The following is a 19,019-nucleotide window of genomic DNA, read 5'->3' as shown; positions in this document are numbered from 1 at the left end:
AAGTATGTGTTAGTACATGTTTAGGTGAGGAAATGGGAGTGTGATTGATTCTTTGTATGACTGACTAGGTGTGTGAGTAACTCCATGGATGAGTGGTGGTGTGTGAGTGTCTGTATAGGTGTATGAGTGCATATGATAGTGTTGCATTCATGAGTGACTGTATGTATGAGTGATTGGACGGGTGAATGAGTGGATGTGTGTGTAGACCTAGGAATCAGTGAGTGCGTATGTAGTAACTAGTATTGGTGTGTCGATGGTTTCGAAAATGGTAGTCTGTATTTTACAGTGGGCGTATCAAAGATTATATTAGAGTGTGAGGAGGTGCATCAGATTTTGACGTGGATGATGTCATCCGTGATTTCATCAGTGATGTCACTGACCATGTCATGAATTATGTAATATGTGACGTCATCAGCAGTGCATTACGGGGGCGCAAGCTATAGTTTGCTGAACTAACTATAACGGGGGAATTTCTATGGTTTTGTATGAGGGAAATGTCCAACTAAATATAACGTCTCTAAAACCTATGGTTTTTTCAGTGAATTTCGAAGGTTTTTTAAATGTTAATTTCTAACTATAACATGCCTGAAACCTAGGGTTTTTTCAGTGAATTTCAATGGTTTTCTAAATGCTAATTTCTAACAATGCCTACAAAGTTAGGACATTTGAAGAAAGAAGAAGAAAAGCACAGCAAGAAGTAACACAAAAGCAGAAATAGGCAACAGAAGTCCAGAAAGATGAAGAAAAGTGCAGGAGGAAGCAAGAGATGTGCAGAAAGAACCAACAGAGGAGCAGAAAGTCATCCTGTGCCCCCAACTGGTTAGTGACGGGTACTGGTGGTAACTGACTCTGACTAACCAGGACTGGAGCCAGTGCTATGCTAAAAGACACTTAGAATACAGTGAAGATACCTACATACACTAGGGAACACTATGCGTTGGGGTACACCTGTAATGAGCATGACCTCGTCTGTATTTGCCATGATTTAGTGCCTGGGTCATTGCATGTGTACATGGATACTGACTGGATGATTAGAGTGCTGCAAGGACAGTGCGTGGTGATTTTATAACTGCTTGGGGTTTGGCGGAGTGATTGTATAAGTACATGATACTGGATGGGTGGTTGGAGGAGTGCATTGTATGGGTAGTGACAGAGGGATTTCTTGAGTGCATGGGTACAACTTGGGTAATTGGAGGAGTGAATCAGTAGTGTGTAGGTGGTTAGAGGTCTGCATGGGTAGTGCACAGGGGATTGTAGCAGTGCATGTGTTAGTTCCGGGGTCACTCCATGAGTACATGGGTACTGACTGGAAGATTAGACTACTGCAAGGAGAGTGCATGATGAATTTATAGGTGCCTGGGTTTTGGCGGAGTGATTGGATAAGTACATGGTGCTCACTGGGTGATTGGAGGAGTGCATGGGGAGTGACAGGACAATGGCTGGACTGCATGGGTACTGCTCAAGGTATTGTAGCAGTGCATGCGTTAGTGCATGAGTCTTTGCATGAGTGCATGGGAAGTGACTGGATGATTAGAGTGCTGCAAGGAGAGTGCATGGTGAATTTATAAGTGCTTGGGTTTTTGTGGAGTGATTGTATAAGTACACACAAGTCTCATCAGGTCCCACCCCCTCCCTTCACCACTGTGCAAACGAGCGTTGTGGCAGGTTTTCATTTGAGGAATTAATTCTCCCGGAATCCTGAGGGTCCCTGGGGGCCAACTAGCCCACCTGGTACCTTCAGTATTCGCCAGGAAACTGCATTGCAGAGAGGTGTTCAGAGGCCACGCCCCTTTTACACCTCTCTGCAATGTAGCTCTTTGGCGCTTACTGGAGGTGCCTGGTGGGCTAGTTGGCCCTCAGGGACCCTCAGGATGGAAGAGGAGTTAATCCCCCAATTTACAATATGCCAAGGGGTGCATTTGCATACTTGGTATGTCAGGCCCTGCCCCCTCCGTGTACCACTGTGCAAATGTGCCCCCTGGTGCATTGTAAATTAGGGGATTAATTCCCCTTGAGTCCTGAGGGTCCCTGGGGGCCAACTAGTCCGCCAGGTACCTCCGGTTTGTGCCAGGGAGCTGCGCAGCAGAGAGGTGTTCAGAGGTCACGCCACTTTTTACACCTCTCTGCATCGCATCTGGTTGGTGGATTAAGTCCCCTTCAATACTGAGGGTCCCTGGGGTCCAACTAGCCCACCAGGATCCTCCAGTAAGCGCCACACAGCTGCGTTGCATAGAGGTGTAAAAAGGGGCATGGACTCGGGCCACCTCTCAGCAACGCAGCTCTATGGCGCTTACTGGTGGTACCTGGTGGGCTAGATGGCCTGCAGGGACCCTCAGGATTGAAGAGGAATTAATTCCCCAACTAAAAACGTGCCACAGGGCCTGTTTGCACACATGTCACATGAGCCCCGCCCCCCCCTCCCTTCACCACTGTGCAAACGGGCCTGTGATGCATTTTAAGTTGGGGGATTAAGTCCCCTTCAATCCTGAGGGTCCCTGGGGTCTAACTAGCCCACCAGGTAGCTCCAGTAAGCGTCACAGAGCTGCGTTGCAGAGAGGTGTAAAAAGGGGCGTGGCCTCAGACCACCTCTCTGCAACGCAGCCCTGTGATGCTAACTTGAGGTACCTGGTGGGCTAATTGGTCCCCAGGGACCCTCAGGATTGTAGGGTCCTTCCAGGCCCTGGGGGTCCCGGAAGGACCCCCAGGGCCCAAAAAAAAGAATGTAAAAAAAATGATTCACCGCAATTGGCACAGGGGTCGCTGGTTCCTGTATTTTATTTTAATGAGGCCCCTGGGTGGGTAAGGCCTCGGGGGTGTTTGGGAAAAAAATAATAGCGGGTGATCGCTGGGGCTCCCGCAGTCCCGGGGGCTTCACTTATGTTGGTAGGGGGTTCAGTAGGCTGTGGAAATAGGTACTGGGGGTATTTGTTAAAAACATAATACAGAGGGCTCGCTGGGGCCCCCGCAGTCCCGGGGCTTCACTCATGTTGGGAGGGGGGTGCAGTAGGCTGTGGAAATAATATAGCAGAAAAACAACAATGCGCCGTATTGCGGCCTTTCTTTAATATAATGTGGAATAATGTTTATTTATTATGCAGTGTTCACTTTTGTTATGGATAGAGTCACTTTATTAAAGGAAATTTATTAATATGGGGGAGGGCGTATTCTGTATGTGTGTGCAGAACAAAATGACCGTTTAATTGGCTGAGGTGTTCCAACAACAAGCTTAATGTGCATTGGGTGTGAGGAGGAGCTTCCAATGTTGATTGGTTGCGAACTATTGAAAGTAGAAGTGTTAGGTGCCATTCACTTGTGCTCCGCGGAGTTGGAGGGACATCTGATTGCCTGACGTGTTCCAAGGAGGACTTTATCAAGCTTAATGTTGATGGGCTGTAAACCATTGACAGTAGAAGTGTTGTCAGCGGTTCCTTCCCTCTCCGCAGAGTATTAGGGATATTTCATTGGGTATCGTGTTCCAAGCGGGACCTTCCGAAGCTTAATGTTCATTGGCTGTGAAGCATTAAAAGTAGAAGTGGTGGCAACCATTCCCTCCTCGTTTACGGAGCAACATGGACATTTTATTGGCTAAAGTGTTCCGAGCAGATGTTTGCTCCTTATTGGGTGGGAACGGTTGTAAAGTGTTCCAAGCGGGACCTTCTTGAGCTTAATGTTCATTGGCTGTGAAGCATTAAAAGTCGAAGTGTTGGCAGCCATTCCCTCATCCTCTGCGGAACAACATGGACATTTTATTGGCTAAAGTGTTCCGAGCACAAGTTTGCTCCTTATTGGGTGGGAACGGTTCACTGTTATCTGTCATTTTGTGACACACTTCCAGAGGAGTACGGGAAAACAAAGTAGTAGAGGGGAGGGTAGGAACACTATTAACTCTGTACAGTGGTCACACGGTGGTGGACAGGGATTGTGAAGATAAAAATTGTTTTTTATATATTTAAAGGGCCATTTATATAATTGCCGTGGGGTGTACAAATCACGGTGGAAAAATAACAGTGTCTTGCAGTCTTCTTTTTAAGTTTGGGGGTGGGATGCTTCCCAGGAGCACTATTTACTTATAATGTGGTGTTTACTTTTCTGACAGGGAGGTGTGGTTGCGCAGCAAAAATTTCAGTCTAGGTTTGAAACAGCTTTTATTTAGCAATTACAAATAAACTTTCTTCAGAAACTGTTGCAGTATATATCAGAGGGGTGACAAATAAAAATGGAATTTCATAAAATTAAGTTAAGCGTGGCAACACCCTCCTTTTTTCTGCTATAGTTTGTAAAAGTGTTGCCCCATATTCTTGATAATATAAGAGGGCATCACTTACTTTTAGATAAAGTAGACCACACTACATTATCTGAGGTCAGAAGAACAAGTAAAAAACTGTTAAATACAAATGGCTTCATATTAGATAGAAATGTATGCATTATCATTTTTCAAATTTGCATTTTGTAGAATTTGGGAACGCTCTGTGGTAGTGCTTAGAGCTCGCATACTGTTCCGCTAACAAATCACATACTCATTTAAGAATGTATAGAATAGTACTATTATAATAAACAGTACTGGTCCTATATATTCTACAGGGAGAACATGAATAGGAACCGCAACTGAGAAGAATAGAAATTAGAAAATAACATTCAGAAATGTAGGGTTTATAAAATATTTAAAGTAACAAAGTATGTATGAAAGCTATTTTTTTATACTGCAATTTCGTAAAATATGCTCACTGAAAAAATATCTGATCAAGTACGTTATAATGTTTCGAAAGCTGTATTACAGGTGGTGCCGACAAATCTCCAATTCCTCTTCTGTAACAATAGGACAGTCTATTACAATATAACAAATGCCACCATTGGCACACAAAAAAAAGGAAAATAAAGTTATGAATAGAACAGAAGATCCATAACGAAATACTTTCGAGCTGTAATTATTTTCTGAGCTTCTTTTCTCCTGGACGTCGAAAAGTATGATATTCGTGGCGACAGGTCATAAACTCCTCTGAGATCATTATACTGTGAAAATTATAATATACATCTTAACAGTATATGATCCCTAGGGGAAAACAGAGTAACAACTGGAAGGTGGTGACATTAATTGTAAATGTTTAGGGTTTGCGCCAACGGGTCACCAACACCTCTGAGGTCAAGCACAGTGTCAATATTATAATATACAAAGTCACAGTATATGAGCTCAAAGGAAAAGGAGCAATGTTTGCTGTAATCTGTCTGTTTCTGAAAACAAGCTGCTGACGTTACAGAAAAAAAAGGCAAAAACATGCAATAACACTTTTTTTCTACATATAAATGTTTAAATGTTGACAAATAACTACATATTATAAATATCTACTATGCCATAATCAAACAACTTACACATATAGAATATGTTTTGTTGACGCAAAAGAAGAATACGACGCTAGAAAATGGAACCTGCATCACAGAAAGGACCCAGAGAAATAACTCGCAAAAACGAAACTAATCGCACAAGGGGTGTGGTTTATATCGTTTTTTGTTATTGAGTAGTCTATGGAAGGAAGATGCTGCTCTGCCCATTTAGATGTTATGTTTTACAGTTTACACATGCTGATGTTTTAACCCCTTCACTGCGTTTCTCGGACAACAGCCGTCGCAAGCACTGCCTCCGTAGTGCAGCGCACATCCGTAGGGCGACGCAGCCCTGCTCACTCCACTAAACGGCTGCACCGCGGCGGAATTACCGCCGCTGTTAAGCGGTTAACTGTTTAACTTGTGCACGTGTTGGGAAAAGTTACAAACTGTGAAGCTGTAAAGGTTTCGATTTCCATCGTAACAGCTATAAGGTCCTTAATATCTACATACGTTGGAGAGTTTAAAAAGTGTTACCCGGTAAACTGTGTCAATTGCATTCCTATGATTAATAACATCTAAATGTTGAAATAACGCTTGTGTTGCTAGTGCTCCTGCTTCTACGGATTTAGTTAATGCTCCTAACAATGGCCACGCTGATAATAGTATAAACCCCGTGCTGGATAGTAGTACTAACAGGCGCCATCTGGATCTCCCGGTGGCTTCCAATCTTACGGGGGATGGTGACAATATTAGTAATTCAGCAGAGCTCTTCGAAGGGGCAGATAGAAACTCTACGAAGCCGAATGAAAGAAACACTCATAGAGGGCTCACTACGGAGGAAACAGGGCAGGGTACACTAACCCCCAAAGCAGATTCTGGTGACTTTTTTTCTCTTTCGGAGCAATCTACCTCGTTGTGTGAGGACTTGACATTGCAATATTCTGCTCAACTCTCAATGTTGGATAGTAGTTATCACAGTAGCCTAATGTTGGAAGAGACTGAAGAATTAGAGGATGGGCCACTTAAAACTGTCAGGAAGCTTGATTTGTGCCCCAAGAAAGATGCTTTGATTAAACCTTTGCTCCAAGGGGAACAAGGAGGGGTTGAGTGGGAGGAGGTTTCTTTAACAATGATTTATCCCTCCATTATGTCTCATTGGGATGAAATGAGAGAAGAAAGTCAAAGAGTTCAGAACTAATTTCGTAAATTACAGATTTCCGTGTGATGACTGGTTAAAATACACGCAGAATTTGTGTCCAGATTTAATGAGGCAGAGGCCCGGATTTCCACATTAGAAGATGAGCCGGCGCAACACAAGGCGGCCACGGAACTAAGTTCGGCCACTAAAGAATACACTATTTGGAAATTGTTTACAACAAGGGGGAGAGGATTTGTTTGGGCAAGTTCCACTCATCCAAAGTGGTAGGTCCAAGGCCAGCGTGTGCCCTAAAGTCATAAGTGTTCCAAAGAATGCTGGGTTGTTCCTCAAATGAATGAATGTATGTGTCACACTAAAGTCTGGATACTGTGTGGACTCAATGAGTCCTACAGTTGGGCATCCATTTTGTTGGATGTATTGCCCTCACACACCCTTTCAGGTGTCATGCTTCATCATCTGGGCTGCTCCTCGTTGGGTCGGCGGTGCAATAACCAACGGGGGACACCTCAAAGAGGGGCACTTTGGCGGAGATCTTTTATCTAACTGCCGTCAGGTGAAGTGCGGGTGTGGGGCCAGAATAGCGTAGACGTATGTGTAAAATAAAGCTAGGAGTACCAGGATCAAGTTTATTCTGGAGGTCCCCTGCTTTAATTAAAAAGAATAACTAGCCGGTACTCGCTGGAATGTTATGTTTCCTTTATGAGTCTCGGTTAGTGTGTTCTCTAAACGGTCGACATGTTTCTCGCGTGTGTACGCTGACTCGCGATTCTTCAGGACCTCAATAAAGAAAGTATCTTTAAGGAAAACTGTCTACATTTATGGGATCCCACAACAAGGATAGGTGCTCCATGTAGTAGTGTACCTGAGTTCCGCTGCATCTGCCTAATCGGGTTCAGACATCCAAAGTATGGTTTAAGTCGCCCGTGTCACCAACTGCTCGACCTACCCCTGCCGCCGGGTCCAGGGAGTCCACCCGGACCCGGCGGCAGAGGTAGGTTGAGCAGTTGGTGACACGGGCGACTTAAACCATACTTTGAATGTCTGAACCCGATGCACAGTTCGCGGGGTACTGTTGTTTGCGTGTACAATTGACCCATTAGGCAGATGCAGCTCAACTCAGGTACACTACTACATGGAGCACCTTTCCGTGTTGTGAGATTTTTTTAGAATCATACACTAGATACTCAGTTAGATCATGGCATGGTCAGTGAAATCACTGATGACATCACCGAAAACAGCTTCACCTCCGTAAAAAAACGAAAAGGGACACAGCGGGTCAGTTTCAGGTAGGTTTATTCGTGAGTGGCATGACTTGTTTCGGATTCCTCAGATGCCACTCCTACTGCACAGGTGCCCACTGTAGTTCTTCCTTTAATGGTAAGTGCCACTCCCTCAATTATGGAAAACAGAAAGACTACAGGATCCAGCATCCCTCTGGACGGAATGCACGGAGGCTACCTGGAACCAGAATAATTCTCCTCGCGGACAACCACTGCCTCAGCTGCCCAACGCCTTCTGCAGCCTCCGTCCTGGGCAATAGTCCAGGAAACACACGACAATGCAGTGTGCCTCACAGTGTAGTCACAGTGCTAATCTTGGCCAATATCCTTCCCTCCCGTGGCCGCAGTGCACCCAGCACTAATCGCTACCACAATACTCCTCCAATTGCCACTGCTGTGCTGGGTTCATTAGGGCGGGTCCCTTCAACTTGCACAGTGGACACGCAAGAAATACAAAACAACTGTGCCTCCATAAAAGAACAAAAAGCTACACAACGGGTCAGTTTCAGGTAGGTTTATTTGTGAATGGCATGACGCGTTTCGGATTCACTTCCTTCCTCAGATGCCACTCCTACTGCACAGGTGCCCACTGTAGTTCTTCCTTTAATGGTAAGTGCCACTCCCCCAATGATGGAAAACAGAAAGACTACAGGATCCAGCATCCCTCTGGGCAGAATGCACGGAGGCTACCTGGAACCAGAATAATTTCTCCTCACAGACAACCGCCGCCTCAGCTGCCCAACACCTTCTGCAGCCTCTGTTCTGGTCAATAGTTCCGGAAACACACGACAATGCGGTGTGCCTCACCGTGTAGTCACAGTCCTATTTGTGGCTGAACTCCTGCCCTCCCGTGGCCGCAGCGCACCCAGCACGAATCGCTACCACGATACTCCTCCAATTGCCACTGCTGTGTGGGGTTCATTAGGGCGGGTCCCTTCAACTTGCGCAGTGGACACGCAAGAAATACAAAACAACTTTGCCTCCATAAAAGAACGAAAAGGGACACAGCGGGTCAGTTTCAGGTAGGTTTATTTGTGAATGGCACGACGTGTTTCGGATTCACTTCCTTCCTCAGATGCCACTCCAACTACACAGGTGCCCACTGTTGTTCTACCTTTAATTGTAAGTGCCACTCCCCCAATGATGGAAAACAGAAAGACTACAGGATCCAGCAACCCTCTGGACGGAATGCACGGAGGCTAACTGGAACCAGAATCATTTCTCCTCACAGACAACCGCAGCCTCAGCTGCCCAACACCTTCTGCACCTTCCGTTCTGGGAAATAGTCCAGGAAACACACGACAATGCGGTGTGCCTCACCGTGTAGTCACAGTCCTATTCGTGGCCAAACTCCTGCCCTCCCGTGGCCGCAGCGCACCCAGCACCAATCGCTACCTCGATACTCCTCCATTTGCCACTGCTGTGCTGGGTTCGTTAGGGCGGGTCCCTTCAACTTTCGCAGTGGACACGCAAGAAAGACAAAACAACTTTGCCTCCGTAAATGAACGAAAAGGGACACAGCGGGTCAGTTTCAGGTAGGGTTATTCGTGAGTGGCATGACGCGTTTCGGATACACTTCCTTCCTCAGATACCACTCCTACTGCACAAGTGCCCACTGTAGTTCTTCCTTTAATGGTAAATGCCACTCCCCCAATGAAGGAAAATAGAAAGACTACAGGATCCAGCATCCCTCTGGACGGAATGCACGGAGGCTATCTGGAACCAGAATCATTTCTCCTCATGGACAACCGCCGCCCCAGCTGCCCAACACCTTCTGCAGCCTCCGTTCTGGGCAATTCTCCAGGAAACACATGACAATGCGGTGTGCCTCACCGTGTAGTCACAGTCCTATTTGTGGCCGAACTCCTGCCCTCCCGTGGCCATAGCGCACCCAGCACCAATTGCTACCACGATACTTCTCCAATTGCCACTGCTGTGCTGGGTTCGTTAGGGCGGGTCCATTCAACTTGCGCAGTGGACATGCAAGAAATACAAAACAACAATACACACATATATATATATATATATATATATATATATATATATATATATATATATATATATATATATATATATATATATATATGTGTGTGTATATATATATATATATATATATATGTGTGTGTGTATATATATATATATATATATATATATATATATATATATATATATATATATATATATATATATATATATATATATATATATATATATATATATCCACCATACTACCTTGTTACTCACCACTACGTAAACTATGAAACAAACGTACATCAAAACATAATACAGGTAGTAGTGTTCGTTAATAAGGAAAAAACGCACATCAGGTTATAACAATATGTATGTATCTAGGAAATATTGGCCTGCTACGTAATACTCTGCGAATTGAGTCGAGGTGCTCGAACAGCTATTGACATCTACTACCTAAAGACGTCACCAGCACAATAAATCAATAACATGCACATATTCAAAACCCATATAAGCTTTAACCGCACACCCTTATGTCTATTCTTCAGTCCAACATCGGTATAAGTTGATTCAAAGACACAAATCTAATGTAACTATACTGAAAAGGTCGATTCACACCATGTTCCTCATAACAAACTGTGGGGCATATTATCAAGCCTGTGCGCTAAAATTATCGCCGCTTTATCGGCCAAAAACGGCCGATAAAGCGGCGATAATGGGCTTGATAATATGCTCTGTGGAATTCCAATCGAAGCCCATGCTAGATGTCTTCACATCTAACATGTGCTTCGATTGGAATTCCATAGAGCATATTATCAAGCCCATTATCGCCGCTTTATCGGCCGTTTTTGGCCGATAAAGCGGCGATAATTTTAGCGCACAGGCTTGATAATATGCCCCAGAGAGTCCAAATCAAGTGAAACCAGTTTGTAGATTCTTGTTTTTATTGATTATAAAAGAATTCCCAGCACACGATCTAGCCGACACGTATTTTGTCTGTACTCAGACTTTTTCAAGGCAAATGGGAGTAACTGGCGTTGATATTAACAATTCTCAAACGAAGTAAAAAAAAACATCGAACCGCGTCAGGGTCGGCTGTGGAGTTCCCGTCAATCTTGATATTCATTAGCCACTGTGCGAGTATTGGTGGCGTTTAAGTCATGGATATCCAGATACGACCGTATAGTACTGCACCAGTTGAAGTCCATTAATATTGGTGAGCCTTCAAATAAAACATGATCCGCGGTCCGGCCAAAGTAAAGTAAGCCTCCACGTGGGTGTTAGCAATATCGGTACAAATCCATGATACGAATGTACCTCTCCTCTGGTGATTCTCCAAAGTGACTGTTCGCACGGCTGGCCGTCGGCAAAGTGAAAAGTATTACCGATATTGCTAACACCCAACATCAACTTATACCGATGTTGGACTGAAGAATAGACATAAGGGTGTGCAGTTAAAGCTTATATGGGTTTTGAATATGAAACAAACATACTCACTCATTGGATGATGTCATCATTGATGTTATTAGAGATGTCATCTGTGATGTCATAAATGATGTCATATGTGAGGTCTTTATTCTTTATTTCGGTTAGGACAACCATAAAAGAATGCAGTACATATTTATACATTCATCGTAAAATAAGATAAGGTACCAATGAAAAGTAAACTTAGTTCAAACGTGCATAAGATATCTGCACAGTTAGGGGTTAGGTTTCTAGGGCACAACATTTTGTCAGAATGGAAAATCTTACAAAGACAATGTGAGTTCATCTATTGAGGTAATACATTTTAAAAAATATATATATAAATAAATACAATCTAAAAAGACTTCAAAGATACCAGGAACTAGTGCAATAGGGGTAGTACGGTAAATAAGTATCCAAATCATCACAATCTGTAAACATTATACAAGGAGATATTAAAACTTAAATGTATAAGGGTGACTTTGATACACAACCTTTTGCTTGACCTATTACCATTCAGTGAGTTAAGTTAAAACCAATTCATTTCTTGTTGGTACAGTCCTATTACATATTTAGTCCATATCTTTTCCTGACTATTGCCACAGCAAGAAGAAAGCGGCTTAGGCTAAATACTATAGTCTGTGATGTGTCCCCCTTGAACACTCTTTCCCCATCTTTAATTTTCTGAAAGCCTAAAAGTAGGCAGATGGGTTTAATCCCCTTTTTCCTGGCTTGCAAATATGCAGGACAGAAAAATAAGGGTGCACAGACAAAATATCGACTCCACAAATATCGACTGGACATAATATCGAGTTTTAAATATAGACTGGACAAAATATCGACTGGACATAATATCGACTACAAAAATATCTTTTTTCAGGTAAGTGAAGTAATATCGACTGTATAAAATATAGATAGCAAAAATATCGAATTTTTCATAATATATATTATTTTATAGTGTATTTTTATGTAATAATATGTGTGAAAAGTGTGTATTAATGTTATAAAATATTTTATTAAATGAATTTTGTTTTTATAATAATTGCGTAATGTAATTCTGTAGTGGGTTGTGGGTTTATAGGGGAATAGGGTGGGAAGTAATTTAATAATAATTAATTAATTAATATATGTTTGTAATTTTTTTAATTAATAATTAATTGATAATTAATTAATATTAATTAGTTAATTAATTAATATAATTTTGTACATATTTTGTATTAGTAATTAATTGGTAATTAATTAATTGTAATTAGTTAATTACATTAATTAGAGTACATTTTTAATATATATAATTTTGTGTTATTGTTAAGTAATTAATTGGGAAAAAATAATATTAATTATTAAAATATTTACAGCTAATGTGCTAATATATTTACTTTATTGTTATTGTTAATTAATAATTAATTGGTAATTAAATAATATTGATACATTTTGGGTAAAGGAGTATTTTTAGGGTTCAGGGTCAGTTTTCAGTTTTTGGGTAAAGGGGCATTTTTAGGGTTTTGGGTCAGTTTTCAGTTTTAGGGTAAAGGGGTATTTTTAGGGTTCAGGGTCAGTTTTCAGTTTTTGGGTAAAGGGGCATTTTTAGGGTTCAGGGTCAGTTTTCAGTTTTAGGGTAAAGGGGTATTTTTAGGGTTCAGGGTCAGTTTTCAGTTTTTGGGTAAAGGGGTATTTTTAGGGTTCAGGGTCAGTTTTCAGTTCATGGGTAAAGGGGTATTTTTAGGGTTCAGGGTCAGTTTTCAGTTCTTGGATAAAGGGGTATTTTTAGGGTTCAGGGTCAGTTTTCAGTTTTGGGGTAAAGGGGCACTTTTTAGGGTTCAGGGTCAGTTTTCAGTTTTTGGGTAAAGGGGTATTTTTAGGGTTCAGGGTCAGTTTTGGGTTTTTGGGTAAAGGGGTATTTTTAGGGTTCAGGGTCAGTTTTCAGTTTTTAAACGATATTTTTGCAAGTCGATAATGTGACCGTCGATACTCTTTGGAGTGGGAATAGTATTTTTTACACTTCTGGTATTGTACGGTAATATAATAGTATCTTATTTAATTATAGTATATTAATATATATATATGTTTTTACAAATATGATTGTAAAAAATTATTTTTATTAATTTCATTTATTATTTAATTATTATAATTTAATTTAAGTATTTTTAAGTATATTTTAGTAATTAAATTTTAATATTAATTTAATTAAACACTGTTTTTAACAAAGTCGATATTTTTTATAACTATATTATTGTAAACGATATTTTGTACTCGATATTTTTGTACTTACCTGTTTGTAGATACAAACTCGATATTTTGACTGTCGATATTTTGTCCACGATATTTTTGCAAGTCGATATTTTGACCCTCGATATTATTTCAGTGATCCAAAAATAAGACATGAGCCTCGTCTTCCCTAGCGCCTGTATCACACAGTTCACACATATCAGGTTTGGGATCTACTATGGGCCCCTTGTCACCCGCCCACTTAGATTTTCTAGATTTAATTTGCAGAATGCCTTAGCGATACTTTAGGTACAGTGATTTTGCCATTGCTGGCAGAATTTCGTTCATGAAGCATTCCAATTTTACTTTCAGTTTTAACATCAAAGAATTTGAGGGTCAGTCTTCCAATATTAGAATTTTGTAATATACAACTGTGGATATATTCCCAGTCCCTTGCTTTCAACAATTTTTTAGAGAGGTTAGTTAGGGAATCAGGATCTGTCCAGAAGTTGTATAGGCCCAATTTTAAAAACCATTTTTCAATGTGCACTAACCATGCCAGCCGGGTAACGTTCTTTATTTGCATTATTTCCTTTAATGCTTCCCTGTGGTCCACTAACTCATCAGTAGACCACAGGCGGCCCCTGTATAGCAATGGGCGTAGAGATGCATAATCATCTGAGCGGCGTATGTTTAAATCCCAAAATAGGGGAATTAGGGGAGTACAACCTGGAACAGCTAGGAGTTATCTAAAAAAGCTGTTCTCTTGTACAGAGAAGGTATCGCTGCATATATTGCCCCATAATTCTGCCCCGTACAAAGTAGCCGATTGAGCTTTGTACTTAAATAGCTCAATTGCTGGTGAGACTGCTCTAACGAAGCTATTCTTGTGCTTCCTAATAATGGGGGCTTGGATTTGTGTTAATAATAGCTTCTATTTTTCTATTTGTGGCTTCCAATTCATTTTAGTGTCAAGGGTAATACCCAGATATTTAAAATTTGGGACGTGTTCAATCTTTTCATTATTTACACTAAAAATGGTATTAAAACCTTTGTGAGGGCTGATCGCCATAACCTTGGTTTTGGAATAGTTAATTTCAAGGCATTTGTCCATACAATATGACTGAAATGTATTCAACAGGTTTTGCAGGCCTATAGGGGTCTGTGAGATTAAAATCTTGTCATCCGCAAATAATAATACCGGAACGGCTTGACCACACAGCTTGGGAGAGTCATGCTCGCAGCCCAAGAGGGTGTCTGGGATGTCATTTACATATAGAGAGAAGAGGGTTGGCATAACACAACCTTGCCTAACACCTCTTTTTATGTCTATTCTCTCTGTTAACTCTCCATTAGGTCCCCACCTTACTCTTGCATAATTTCCTTCATGCAGCCTGATCAGGTGGTAGAGGATGTCACCTGGGACACCCATGTCCCTTAATGATTTCCATAATTTCCCCCTCGGGACCAGATCAAAGGCCGCCCTAAGATCCACAAAAGCGACATATAAGTGGGAATTCCTTATGTTAATGTATTTCCAGATTAAACTTAAAAATCTGAAAACCTGGTTCACCGTACTAATTCTAGCTCTAAAACCTGCCTGGTATTTTGTAAAAAAAGAATTTTCCTCGATCCACATATTCAACGTACTTAACAGCTGTCGGGAGAAAGGTTTTTGGAGCACATCTATCAGACTAATAGGTATGTAGTGCGATGGATTGTATCTGTCTCCCTTCTTAAAGATGGTAACAATTTCTGCGCCCCGCTAGTTCTCGGGAATTGGAGCTCCTCTTAAAATCTCGTTGCTCAGTAAATTAATATACGGGGCCCATAAAAGGTTCTCATGTTTCCAGAGATCGCCCGGTATTCTATCTGGGACAGGGGCTTTGCCCTGTTTGACTGCATTAATATAGCCTTATAGCCCGCCGTAGAGGGCTATACCGGCTATTTAAGGCCCTCTCCAGCGTTAAAGGCCCCGAGTCGAAGGCGAGGGCCTTTAACAAGGGAGAGGGGCTTTAATAGCGGTACAAGCACTAGTAATCCCGCGAATTGAATACGGCAGCATCGCCCTCTGCGGTCTCCCGCTAACGACTACTGCACCCTTAAGAGCTTCTCTAAACGCTGCAGCGAGACTCATCACGGGGTCAAAAAAACACTCACATATCTCCCCTGACTTGAAATCCTTGAACTGGCTGCCGTTTGAAGCCAGAATACATCTGAAAATAGCCTGCATGACACACAAGGCTGTACACCTGAGCTCCCCCGGATACCTCACTCAGAAGCTGTCTATCTCGGGCGACTCTAGAAACACTAGAGGCTCAAACAATCTTCTGCTAAAACCTCGAAGATTCCGGAAGGAAAAAACCTATAAACGCTCTTTCTCAGGAATGGCACCCAGGATCTGGAACTCACTCCCTCCTGAAACCAGGCTCATCTCCTCCTTCACACTTTTTAAGAAAGAAGTAAAAGCTATCCTCATGGCCAAATACACTTGACCTATTAATGTTGAGCTGTAAAGATTCTGCACCGATTTTTATTATTCTGTTCGATTCCTATGACTATGTGTTTTACCTGTACTATTGACTTACCTGACTATCGGTGCACACATTTATCTGTAATATTTGCTTTATTGTTGTATCGCTGCTACTTTACTCCTTAATGACCTGTTTTTCATTCTCTTGTTGGTATCCCCTGCATTGTAAAGCGCTCTGATATCTGCAAAGATCTTGTTCGCGCTATATAAAAACTTTCAAATAATTGCGCGAACCAGATAAATAATTTTTAGTAAAAATAATCATCTTCACCTCATTGCAGCGGCCGACTAATGATAAATGCAGATTATTGATTCTATCAAAATCGGATCTCGCCTTCCTGATTACTGGGTCGATGTTCCTAGCTACCATATTCCCAAGTTTCCCAACTCTCATAATCGTTATTCCCAAACACACTGCTGATTCTGAAACACGGGAATCAACAACTTTGGCATGCCTATTCTTTATAACTTGGGTTTTAGTTCTATTTAAAGCATACCCAGAACATCTACCAAAATCTTGTGCCACTGACTTCACCACCATCAGTGCAGAAGAAGGATCAGCCGTAACAATAGTGACATCATCCGCGTAGGCCAAAACTTTCGATTCCAAGCCCTGACAGACGATAGGGGTTATTCCATTGTTAACCTCAAGTAACTGTATTAGAGGGTCAATATATAAATATATATGGCAAATAGCAGGGGTGATCTCGCACACAAGAGGGGAGAGGGTCTACATTACTGTCTACCACCCCGAACCCCCAGTAACAGCTATAATAACCACACAAAAGAGGGGTGGAGACAACAAACAAAACAAGCATAGACTCAACACCCAGGTGCAAATGTTGGCACACTTTTGGGTGGTGAAAAACTGCCCTCACTCACACACAATGTGTGTGACATGCTTCATCATCGGGTCTGCTGCGACGTCCGAGCGTAGCCACACAACGGACGGAGCATAGGGAGGGGGGAACAAACAAAATGTAAAGACACACACACAGACACTGGACGTGACCCTCAGGTCCACATACAATGACTCGAGACTGGATACAACACAAGACAACTCAAAGTGCAATAGGTGATATTAAAACTGACTCATGGATACCAAAACCATCTTTATTATTAGGTTCCACGGACAGGATTAAAGAATGGTAGGGTGGTGGTGTTATAAAGGGTTATTATGACCCACTACTACTTGCGTCAACATGTTTCGACCCTTAAATTGCCCTTAATCAATGGGTCACCTGGGTCTTCGTCAGGACGTCTAGTTGTCCCAGTCTAACACACTACCCCTCTTACCTCAATTAGGTGTTGAGAAGGGTGTATGTCACTCTTACCCATCAATAATGAGCTATGTGGAGGGAGTTCCGCCAACACGGTGACATTACTGAAAAACAAGTAAAATATGTGTGTCAATAAACACCATAGGGACCCGCAATTGCACAGTCCACTATATGTGCCCTAACAGGATGCTCCATGCCAGATGAATCCATAGAGAATATTATCTCCCGAGTGCCCCCCCACCTATCAGGTGCACCATACATCCTGTGCGTGAAATCAGTCACTCCACCCATAGGACGTGAAGAAGTGTGCAGATCTATATCAATCAACATCAAATATAAGAAAGTGGAAACTCTCAACCGTCCCTCAAGTAAGGGACTCGATATCACCAGTGTCGCACAGTAAGGACTGGAAGAGAAAGAGTATATTGAATTACAACTCACCGAGTTTACTAGAAAAAGTCACTTGACCTGGCACATGGTGGGAGGCATCCCAAAGAACACAACCTTTGTTTAGGGAACAACAGAGAACATAGTGCAGGTAGGTGAGAAGAAATGCCATACAAACATTGTATTCTTCAGGTGTCTACATGGCTGTATCTGTTGATATGAGACAAACAATGCCAGCAATACAATGTTACTCCAGCTCTCTGCATTTACAAAAACTCGTCGAGGCATGTATGTAGGGCCCACAGTGGCAAAACATATCAAGTTGATTCTTAACATTCGTCACAGTATAACAAACACGGTACTGACATCGAGTCAGGCCGACCCCCAAAAACTTAATTAGCGGATGGGTACTCCATGGAAGTTAAAAACCAAGCGCTATCCCCAGTGCTTCATAGCCATTCACAGAGAGGGGAATGCAATTCATACCTCCGGCGACAAATCACGTCGTCGGAAGATGTGCATGCACCGGCTAAAGCCCAGGGAAATGTCATGCATCACCCATTGCCCCGCAAAACAGACATACGTCCCCATGCGTGTCTACTCACTGTTCCGGAGGGAACGTCCTGCCCAGTAGCCCCTTCTACTATAGCAGGGGTGAACATGGGCAACCCTGACTTGACCCCTGCTGAATAATAAAAGGAGATGTATAACCACCATTTAGCCTTAAGCGAGCTGTGGGTGCCATATACAATACCTGGATGGCTTTGATAAACCCCTCCCCCAAACCAAACCATCTCATTGATTTCCACAGAAAATCCCAGGAGCCCCTATCAAATGCTTTCTCATCATCTAATAACAAAGCGGACATAGGTTCTCCTGAGATCTCTGTTGCATCAAAAAGTGTTATCACTCGTCGCACATGCTGCATTGTCCCCCGACCCATTATAAACCCATGTTGAAAGGGGTGGATTGTTTTCCTCATAATATTATTTAACCTTGTGGCCATAGCTTTTACAAAGATTTTAACATCACTGTTCAACAGCGTTACGGGCCGAAAAGTGCCTGGCTCCCTCGGTGTTTTATTCTTTTTTAAGAAGACTACTACATCCGCTACGGCCAAAGACTCAGGTGCTGCCCCCCCCCCCGCCCCCTCCGGGAGCTAGCCGGATAACCTCAATCAGATCCGGTCCTATTATGTCCACAAAAGTTTTGTAGAACTCTAAAGAGATCTGATCAGGGCCAGCTGCCTTGCTAGATGGTAGATCTTGCAGAGCCCTTAATATTTCATCTTGTGTTCACACCATCTCAAGTGCCTCCATATCTGATAAATTAACCTGCTGCAGGGGGGAGGAGCCAAGCTCGACAACGAGATGGCCGCACGTTAGCTCGGCTCCGCCGCCCTACCTGCCTGAAATCTAATA

Source organism: Lissotriton vulgaris, chromosome 6, assembly GCF_964263255.1.
Source record: "Lissotriton vulgaris chromosome 6, aLisVul1.2, whole genome shotgun sequence".
NCBI lineage: Eukaryota > Metazoa > Chordata > Amphibia > Caudata > Salamandridae > Lissotriton > Lissotriton vulgaris.
The sequence above is the reverse complement of the archived record's forward strand: the minus strand, read 5'-3'. Positions refer to the sequence as shown.